Here is a 10,929-nt window from a genome sequence, read left to right as displayed (position 1 = left end):
ATGTCAATCTGAACTGAACAGAAAAAAGGGCCTACAAGACAGCGCAAACGTGGTTTTTGTAAGTTAAATAGAGACAAGGAATGTAGACAGTTACTAATATCAGAAAACCAGAAGGTGGCAGCACACCATAAGTGCATGCTCTTTTTACTTGCTTTGGTATCATCACACTCTGATAATGCGAGTCTTGGTAGGTTTTCTATTGAAGATGTCGAAAAGGAAATTAAAGGAGGCACGAAGCTGATGTGTTCTTTGTACCACTGTCCTGGAGCAGCAATTAGTTGTGATGAGAAAACATGTCACAGAACATAACAGTACTATTGTGCATTGCATGATATAGCTCAAATACGAGAAAAAACTTCACGAGGAATTTACCTGGTTTATTGTCTAAAACACAAGAAAATTGCACATAATTCTGAAGCTGATTTAGAGGAAAGTTTTAATGAACATGAACTGGAGCACTCATCCCCAAAAAGTAAAAAAAAAAGTCACAAAAGAAGACTATAGAGAGCCCTTCTCAGTCCTTGTCGCAGCCCAGGAAGTTTACACTTGTAACCCCATGGAAAAGTTATTGCAGTTCTAGCGAGTTAATTCCAATCCACCACTTCCAGTGCAACCCATGGCGAGAATAAAGACACTAAGGCATATTTGTCGTTATAGGGAGCCAAGAGGTCCGAAGTCCATCCACGATGATGGCTAACTGGAACAAAGGCCTCAACCCAAGGCTGAAGCCAGGTTTTATTCATTCATGAAGAAAGGAGTGGCTTGAGGAGGTGACTGTGAGAATGGCGGGAAGTACGTGAGTGCTGTGATCTAGGCTAGGTAGGAGGCCTGAAATCACCTCTGCAAATGCATAGAGGAGGATGTGCAGAAAGAGTAATCTGCATAACACAATTGAGATAGTAGCTAATGTTTTGAGGTTGGTGCTTCAGCTCTGATGTGTAATCTTTCAAGCTCCAGGAAGTCATAGCCTCTAACTTGAGGCTTGATCCCAGCCAACAGCATGGAGCATTGGCTCAACATCCCACCTCATCCCGGCTCACACAAGGGAACAACGGGGAAGTGGGGAAGCGGTTCTGATGAAACACGCCTGCCCCCTTCGAAGACTACCATCAGCACCTCAGCTAGACTGATCTGCATTGCTTATTGAAGGGATAAGGAAAAGTCCTAGCCAGCTCTGTACATATCAGTAAGTGGAAATAGGGTCAGGCTCAGCTAAAATGGAGACAATTGCTCCTCCTTCAAGGAGAGTTGCCCAGGTGGTCCTCCACAGAAGTAAAAGTAATTTTAAAGGACAGTCAGAAGATACCAGGTCCACATCTTCCTATGGAACAGATGAAATGGAAATTAGTTCCTATAGAGATAGGTCTCCACACAGAAGCAGCGCCAGTGACCCCAAGCCTAAATGTGGACTTTGTCATGTAGGGGAGGAAGAAAGTGAAGCAAGAAGAAAACTGCATATATTGAATGCCAAGAAGGCAGCTGCGCATTATAAGTGCATGCTGTTTTCCTCTGGCACAGTCCAGCTAACAACATCAAGAGCAGAATTTGGAGATTTTGATATTAAAACTGTACTTCAGGAGATTAGGTGAGGAAAAAGAATGAAATGTACACTTTGCAGTCAGGCTGGTGCTACTACTGGGTGTGAAATAAAAGCCTATGTGAAGACCTACCATTATTACCATGGAGTACAAGACAAAGCTAAAAACACTGAAAATATGTAACAAGGAATTTACAAACTGTATTGTAAAAACCATAGTGGAAATGACAAGAGAGATGAAGAAGATGAAAAATGAGAGAGGGGCTGGAGATTTAGCTCAGAGGCACAGCGCTTGCCTGGCAAGTGCGAAGTCATGAGTTCGATTCCCGGTACTGGAAAAAAAAAAAGAAAAGAAAAGAAAAGAAAAATGAGAAAGTAAAAGTCAAGGAAAAGTGAAATTGACCAGCAACAAACTCAGCAGCAACTTAATGAGAACTTGGTTCATGGGACAGAGTTACAAAACTGGGAATGAATAAGACATTCATAACTACTATTCTTTTTCACTGTTTTCTAGTAGTGTTTGTAACTTTTTACTGCCCAACTCTTAGATCCTTCCCTGAACTGCCTAAAAACATCTTGTTTGTTTTATGAGTCTTCACTAGACGGTTGAGTTTGACATGTCCATATTGTGTAGATGTAGTTTGCAGTTTCTGGGAGGCAATTCAAATACTATTAACCTTGTGTATAGTGTCAACAGTTAGAAGTAGACATTGAAATGAAGTAAGCTATATTTCTGCACTGAACAAAGTTCTACTGTTTAGAGTGTTTAAGTTTGTTTAGTGGATTATGCTCAAGGGAAACATAAGCAAATTGTACTTTACAATGCAAACATGCCGTTAGTAGCAACACATGGTGATTTGTGGACTTTTTTCACACTCCGGTAATGGAGTCCGGAAGTGATGAGAACCTTCTTTTTATCTTAGCTTTGAAAGCACATGCTAAAAGTCTCTTTCAAGAAGTGTGCTAAAGCTTTTCATTTGGTTCCTGTCAGAGTTGTTCTCACTGACCAGCATGGACGTGGGTAGCTGGCAATTATGAGCTGTGAGCTCTGGTGTTTATGCCAAAATTCTCATGACACTACACTTCTTCTCTTTCCATGCCATACAAAGAGCTTCTGGCAAAATGATTGAATCCTTTCAGTTTAAACCAACATTTGGCAACAGCAAATTAAACCTCTTGCAGATTTAAGTGCTTACCATGTGCTAAGAACTTTAGACACCACATCTGAAACCCATTTCTCTCAAGTACCCTGTTGTGTGGAGCACTTCACATATTGGGTCAAAGTGTCTAAGGAGATCTTGTGTGCTGTAGAAGTAAAAAGAACAGTCTTTGCATAAAAAAGTATTTATTTTGAATTTTATGACCAGTATTTTAGAAATTTATTTAATATTTTTAATGTTTTCAACATAAATGGCCTCAATTCACCAATTAAAATAAACAGACTGGCAGAATGGATGAAGAAACAAGATCCTGGGCTGGGGATATAGCTCAGCAGCATAAGTGCTTGCCTGGCAAGCCTGAGGTCATGAGTTTGATTCCCAGTACAAAACAAAACAAAATAAAACAAACAAACAAAAAAAAAAACAAGAAACAAGAAACAAGATCCAACAATGTGCTGTACACAAGAAACGCATTTAACTCAAAAAAATTCATAGACTGAAAAATCAAAGGATGGAAAACAATCTTCCATGCAACAGAAACCCAGAAAAAAGTAGGCATAGCTATCCTGTTTGCAGAAAATATGAACTTCAAACCAAAAATGACCAAAAGAGGTAAAGAAGATCACTACATACTTGTTAGGGGAAAACTTCAAGAGGAAGAGAGAACAATCATAAATATATATGCACCAAATACAAAATCATCCAAAAATATGACGGTTATTAATACACATGAAAAATCAAATAAGCAATAACACAATTTATTATGGTTTGTGTCTGGATGTTCCCCCAAAGCCTCATGCAGTCATGGGGTGGGCTTCTAGAGTTTATGATTGATTCATGGTCCAGTGTTGGGATTATGGGTATAAGGTGCTACACTTAGCTTGTGGCGGGTAGCTTGCATACAATGTAAGGGAGGGAAAGAGGCTTGCTCCTTGCGGCCCCTTCATTTTTGCTCTTGCAGCTTTTGCTGTTTTCCACCACCAGGAACTGTTGCCCTCTGCCATGTGCCACTCTGCCTTGGATCCAACCAAGTATGGACTGAAACTACCACGAACTGTGAGCTACAATAAACTTTTACTCCTTTAACTTTGAGTGTCAGTTATTTTGTCTCAGCCACGAGAAAAGTAACTAAGACACTGATGACACGATTGTCTATATGGAAAGTTCCAAAAAGTTGACTAAAAAACTCCTGACACTAATAGGAAACTATAACAAGCTTAAATGTTACAAGGTTAATAAACAAAATTCAGTTGATTTCTTATATACTGACAATGAACATTTTGAATTTGAAAATGAAAATACAATCCCATTTATTTAGTAGCAAGAAGTGAAATAGATATAAATCTAACAAGATATGTATAAAATACATATGAGGCAAATTGCAAAATTCTGAGAAAGAAGTAAAAATAAATAAGCATAGAGATGTATCCATATATATGGATAATAAATCTCAATATTAGCATGATATTGATTCTTCCTAAATTTATCTACAGATTTAACAAAATCATAATCAAAATTCCAGTGCATATTAGCAAAGTAAACCTAAAGTTTTTATGGAAAGGTAAAATATCCAGAAGAGGCAACACAATATTAAAGAAGAACCAAGTTGGAATACACGTCCCTACCTCAAGACTTACCATAAAAATACAGTAATCAAGACAATGTGCTATTGGCAAAAGAAGAAACAACTCAATGGAAGTGAGTAGAGAGGCCAGAGGTGGACCCACACTAACATAATTAACTCATTTTTCACAAAGGAGCAAAGACAACTCAAAGAGGGAAAGAAAGGATATTTTTTTCAACAAATGGTACTACAACACCTAGACACCTACCTGAGATAAATGAATCCAGACACTGACCTTACAACCTTTGCAAAAATTACCTCAAATGGATAATAGACTACAGTAAAATACAAAGCTGTGTCCTAGAATATAATACAGAGGAAAACACAGGTGACCTAGGTTTTGATGTTGACTTCTTATACACAACACCAAAAGCACAGTCTATAAAAGTAGAAAATGATGACAAGCTGGTCTTCATTAAAATTAGCACTATCTGTAAAAGATGCTGTTAATAAAAGGAAGACAAGTCACAAACTGGGAAAATATATTTGCAAAATATGTATCCAATATACTACAGGTACACAACTATACAAAAATACTTTAACAACAAGAAAGCTGGGTGTTGTGGGGGCATATCTGTAATCCCAGCACTCTGGGAGGCTGAGGCAGGAGAATTGCAAGTTTGAGCACAACCTGAGCGTCTTAGTGACTAAGCAGGACCCTTTCTTTAAATGAAAAGGGGCTAGGGAGGCAGCTCAGTATGAAGGCCCTGGGTGATATCCCCAGCAACCCCCAAAAATAACAATAAGAAAATAACATAATTTAAAATCAATAAAAGATCTGAACAGACACCTCACCAAAATCATACACAAGTGGCAAACAAGTAAATGAAAGATGCGCAGAATCATATGTCAAGTCAGACACAGTGATCTATGCCTGTAATTCCAGCAGTGAGGGTGTCTGAGGCAGAAAGTTTATAAATTTGAGCATGGCCTGAGACACTTTGTGAGACCCTGTCTCAAAATAAAATTTTAAAAGAGGAATGGTCCTATAGCTCACTGATAGAGTGCCTCTAGTTTCAATCCCTAGTACTAAAGAAAGTCATATATCACTAGGGAATTACAAATTCAAGCAATATTGAGATACCCACTATACAACTATTGGAATGTCCAAAATCCAATGTTTTCATTGGCATCAAATGTTTATAAGGGTGTGAGAAAAATATGAACTCTTATTCATTGATGATTGAAATACAAAATAATACAGCCACTTTGGAAGGCAGTCTAATAGTTTCCTATAAAATTAAATATTATCTTAATATAAGATCCAGCAGTTGTATTTCTTTGTATTTACCCAAATAAGTTGAAAAAACTGTACACAAGTGACTATAACAGTATTATTTAAAAATGCCAAAAAGTGGATATAACCAAGCCATCCTTCAATGGGGAATGGATAAACTAACTGTGGTAGGTCCATATAGTGTAATTTTTTGCAGTGCTGAAGACCATTTATTAATTATAAGCAAAGGGCTTTGCTACTGAATATCACCTGAGTCCCATATGGTGGAATATTATACACTGATGAAAATAAATAAGCTATCAAACCACCAACAGACATGAAAACTTAAATGCATTATAGCTACCTGAAAAAAAGCCAAGGGCCAGGAATATAGCTCAGTGGCACAAGTGCCTGCCTGGCAAGCACAAGGTCTTGAGTTCGATTCCAGGTACCAAAAAAACAAAAGAAAAAGAAATGAAAAAAAGCCAATATGAAAAGGCTACATGCAGTATGATTTCAACTGAACATTTTGGAAAGAGCAAAAGAGACCAATGGTTTCCAGGGATTGAGAAGTAGAAAGGAGGGCTGATTAGGTAGAATATGGAAAAATTTTAGGGCCGTGAAATTATTACTTTATATAATACTCTAATCAGTGGATAAATATACACTTGTCAAAACCCATAGATATACAACTCAGACAAAGAACTGTAGCTGGGCACAGTGGTACATGCCTGTAATTCCAGAAGGTCTGGAGGCAGAGGCAGGAAGATTGCAAATCTGAAGCCAATCTGGGCAATTTAGCAAGATCCTGTCTCAAAACAAAAAATAAAAAGGGCTGGAGATGTAGCTTAATAGTGAAGGGTCCCTGGGTTTACTCCCCATGTAAACAGAAGGAAGGAAGGAAGAAAGGAAGGAAGAAAAGAAAGAAAGAAGGAAGGAACTGTAATGTAAACTATAGCTATAGACTTTAGGTAATAATAATGTTTCAATATTAGCTCATCACACATACCACACTAATGCAAAATATTAAACATAGGAGAATGTGGTGCAAGTAGAGGGGTATATGAGAATTCTCTATACTTTCTAATCTTTTCTTCACTAAATTTAAAACTTTTCAAAGAGATTGTTTATTAGTTTTTTGAAGTATGTCCAATGAGTATGCCTCTTGTTACCTCAGATTAATCTCTTTCACTGCTTTATGCCCAATATCCTGGAAATCGTAGTTTCATAAATTTTTGCTGATTTATTTTTTTTCTCAAGTGGAAGGGTGAATCTGGTACCTTTTCCATAGATTTCATAGAAAATAAAATCTTCTGCAATATAATTTTAATAACGCATATTTAGCAGGGTCTCCTTCAGGCTCAGACAAAGAAAGTGGGAAACAAAATCTGGATCAAAGTATTTCTAGAAAAGGATTTCCAAGTACATGAGTAGATATTTTCAGGAAAGGCAGTCTCTCATTTTTTCTGTCAGACACTGCTGTGACTGGATGTGACACTTGAAACACCATGGAGATGAGAATCGTGATTGAAATATCTCATGCTGTTGGGGCTTCCATCTTGGGCCTTGTGTAGACAGGAATGTGCCATCCTCTGATGATGAAGGCCTCTCACAGAGACTACAACGTTTACATTTGGGTTTCACCTGAACAGACCTTCGGCCCATTCCACCTGTTTCCAGATCCTGCAGTGCCCAGGTGTGGGCAGAAACTCACCGCTAGTTCTTTTTTCTACAGCCTGGCCCATGGTAACTGACATCACAAATTTTCTGTCAATTATTGAAGTTAGAGATAGTAATGGCAGCAACCCAACCTACTTTACACATCACCCATGATCCCTATGCTTCCTGCATGGATGAGGACATGAAGACTACAATAGGATCTCAGAGCCATGGCTCAGACATTGTATGTAGAATCTGTAAACTTGTGCCCTTCTGAGAAAAAACTTGATCTCCAGTCCTAAAAGAATAAAAGAAAAGGGGTTGGGGCAACTCACTGACTTACACTATACTTCTGAGTCCCAACCAGAACTGACAGAGTGTACTTACATTTGGTCCAAAGATCTTGCTATAATAACGTATATTATGTTAATAATGACAGGTGACTTGTTGACATTTGACATATACCACAGCAGAGTTCTATATGCTTCTTTTATTACCTCATGAAACATTATCAAAACATCATGTACTGCAAACATGTACTAAACAAATAAGCAAATAAATACATAAATAAATAAGTACAGTGGGTTATGCATATTTGGAGTTCCACATCCATGGGTCAACCAATTGTGGATTGCAAATATTCAGGAAAAAACTGTGTTTGTACTAAGTATGTACAGACTTTTGTCATTATTCCCTAAGGAATATAAAATAATATGAGCAGATAGACTTAGGTTTATCCATGTTCTGTGCCATTTTATGTAAGGCACTTGATTATCTAAGGATTTTTCTTTATCTGTAGGAGTAGTCCTAGAGCCAATTCTCAGCAGATACGGAAAGGTAACTGCACTGTCAAAATCATATAAATATATGAGATTCAAAAAAAGGAAAAAGAAAAATGATCAAGACAGGCCTAGGGGCTGGAGATTTAGCTCAGCAGCACAGCCCCTGCCCGGCAAGTGCAAGGTCGTGAGTTCGATCCCCGGTACCGGAAAAAAAACAAATAATAAAAGAAAATAAAATAAAAAGACAGGCCTGGTAGCACATGCCTATAATCTCAGCATTCTGGGATGCAGAGGAAGGAGGATCCCAGGTTTGAGCCTAGCCTGGGCTACTTAGTGCAACCCTGTCTTATAATAAAAACTTTAAAAAAGGGGTGCTCTGGATGTGGGTCAGTAAGAAAGCCTTTGGATGAAAATCCCCAGTACCACAAAAATAAGCTAAAAAATTTAGGAGATATACAGTTCTATAACCTCATTAAATATGAGGAAAAAAAGAGGAAATGGCTACCTAGGGGGTGACAGTAAGGGTGAGTGTCTAAATTGGTGCTGAAGAAAAGCAGGTACCCTGAAGCAAAAGTGAAAGATTCAGGAGAATAAATAAAGCGAAAATTCAGGAAGACTAAAGTCCAGTGTTAGATGGTATATAAAGGAGAAATCAGACTACTCCTGGTTCACAGTAACCCAATCCCACCCCAGACCCATCATACAGTCCATCTTGGGAGAGGGTCTGACTGAGGGAGGGAGCAGCCCCCAGTGATGGCCTGGGAAACTGAAGAGACTAACAGCCACTCTATTCTCCCCGCTAAGTGTGGCAAAGTGAGACATTTACAGCCGGGGGATTCAAAGAAGCCAAAAGCAGAAAAGGGTGCAGTGTGTCCTTATAAACCCATGCACATGCACCTTATAAACAGTGCTCCAAGGCCTTTGAGTGGTTGGACACACCCACTTCTGGTAACAATAGCACCCCAGGACCAGTAAGAAGCAGGACACACATGCTTCTTGTAAACGATAACACGTCATGACAGCAAGCAGCAGACTATCGGGAAGGAGGTTCACCTCACACAGAAAAAAATATATATATTTTTTTTTCTGAAAAAAAAATATATATATTTTTTTCTGTGATATATATATACCACCCATTTTTTCCTCATACAACAGAATCACTGTTCTTGAAACATTCATCCCCAGTACCACAAAATGACTGAGAAAATGACTGCCGGTGTGTTCCCACAGGAGGGCTCCCTCCTACCTTTGAAGTGTAGAGGGCAGGGGAAATGATTCTGTGACAAATATGCATAGCAGGGAGAGATCTGTAAGGGAAGAATCACTGGACTCCGGGTGAGACAGTGACTCAGTAGAGCCAGAACAGAGTGAGTGTTCTCCTAATAATTCTCCAAAACTTCCTCAGGCCTGAGACAGTGTGAAGTGTAACCCACTGTCAAGTGTTGCCAAGGGGGTCTGTCAGCTGAGCCTGGGGAGGGCACTAGGTACTACATGGCTGAGACAGATAGACATCCACAGGAAGAGAAACAGTAAATGGAACCTGGGCTGATGGCTTTTTAGTCATGTATTAGATGAAGAAAGATGGTGGAGGGGAGACATAGAGACTTTCCCAATTTTATGCCCCAAAATTGATGAAGGCAGTGGGATCCACGGACCTGCAATGAGTCACACCCAGAGCACAGCTTGAAACCAAGAAACATGTTCAGAGGGAGCAACTGCCCTCACTGATTAAGTCAGGCAACAGTCTCACCCACAGGGGGAAACTGCTCGATGGTTTGAAATCACTGTCACTCCAGTGTAGAGGGAAATGTGTACATACTCTGGGTTAGTGGAACAACAGCTGTATGAAGGGTTTTATTTTTATTTTAGTTGTTGTAGTATCATTTCTTCATTTGCCTTGGGTCATCTTAATTGGGTTTTTTAAAAATTTGTTTTCAATTTCTTTCTTTTCTTCTGACTCTTGCTTCTTCATTAGTATTGTGTGATTATTATACTTCAACTTTCAAGGTTTTCCCCTTGAATCTGCTCCCTCTTGCAGGGATCCTTCTCTCCTATTTTTGACTCCTTTCTTCTCCTGTTTTCCTCTTTATCTCACCTCCTTGCCTTCTCACCTAACAGGGTAAATATAACAGGGGACTGTTTAAATGCATTAGAGAGTAAGAATAACCTGGATTATTAATTAAATAGTACCATTCAAGGACATGTCAGGGTAATTCTTAAAACTGAGCTCAGAGGATCTGAACAAATTACACACAATTGTAGATACTATTTAATTTCTCTTTAATTACCTTTGTGATCCATTGATTGTTCAGGAGGGTGCTGTTGAATTTCCATGTGTTTATGTAGTTTCTTTTGCCATTGATTTCCAATTTCATTGCACTATGGTCAGATAATATACTTTGGATAACTTCAATTTCTCTGCATTTGCTTAAGCATGTTCCATGAGCTAATATGTGGTCTATTTTGGAGAATGTCCCTTGTTCAGCTGAGAAGAATGTGTATTCTGATGTTGTGCAGTGGAACACACTGGACGCTACTTAAATCCATACTTATAAGTGAAATAAATCAGTCTTGCATGTGTAAGCATCATATTGTCTCCTTAGTATAAGAAGCTGAAAGATTAAATAAGATCTAAAATGTACAATAGATATTGTGAAATGGGAAGAAACTCTTCAAAAGGTAAGAGAAACTGGGATGGGGGAAAGGAAAAAAGAAGAAAGAGAAAAGATATATATATATGTATATATGCACACACACAAGATAGTTAAGATAGCTATACTGCTAATTTTTATTAGTCAATTAAAAGAAAGGAGGTGCTTTTATCATTTCATCAGTTCTTCATGCCTATATCTTGTAATCTAGGCAACTACTGTGAAGATAACAATAAACAATGTACTAACCATTGTTACTCATCTACTATTTTATTTTGAAATTTTCTGTCATTGTTTTTT

General features: G+C 38.3%; 1 pseudogene; it reads left to right on the top strand.

Moving 5' to 3' along the window:
• LOC102026570 lies at positions 1 to 2,009 on the top strand (annotated as a pseudogene).
• The last annotated feature ends 8,920 nt before the right edge of the window (positions 2,010 to 10,929 follow it).

This window comes from Chinchilla lanigera, unplaced genomic scaffold (genome assembly GCF_000276665.1).
Source record: "Chinchilla lanigera isolate Chin_1 unplaced genomic scaffold, ChiLan1.0 scaffold00142, whole genome shotgun sequence".
NCBI classification, from domain to species: domain Eukaryota; kingdom Metazoa; phylum Chordata; class Mammalia; order Rodentia; family Chinchillidae; genus Chinchilla; species Chinchilla lanigera.
The sequence above is the reverse complement of the archived record's forward strand: the minus strand, read 5'-3'. Positions and strand labels throughout refer to the sequence as shown.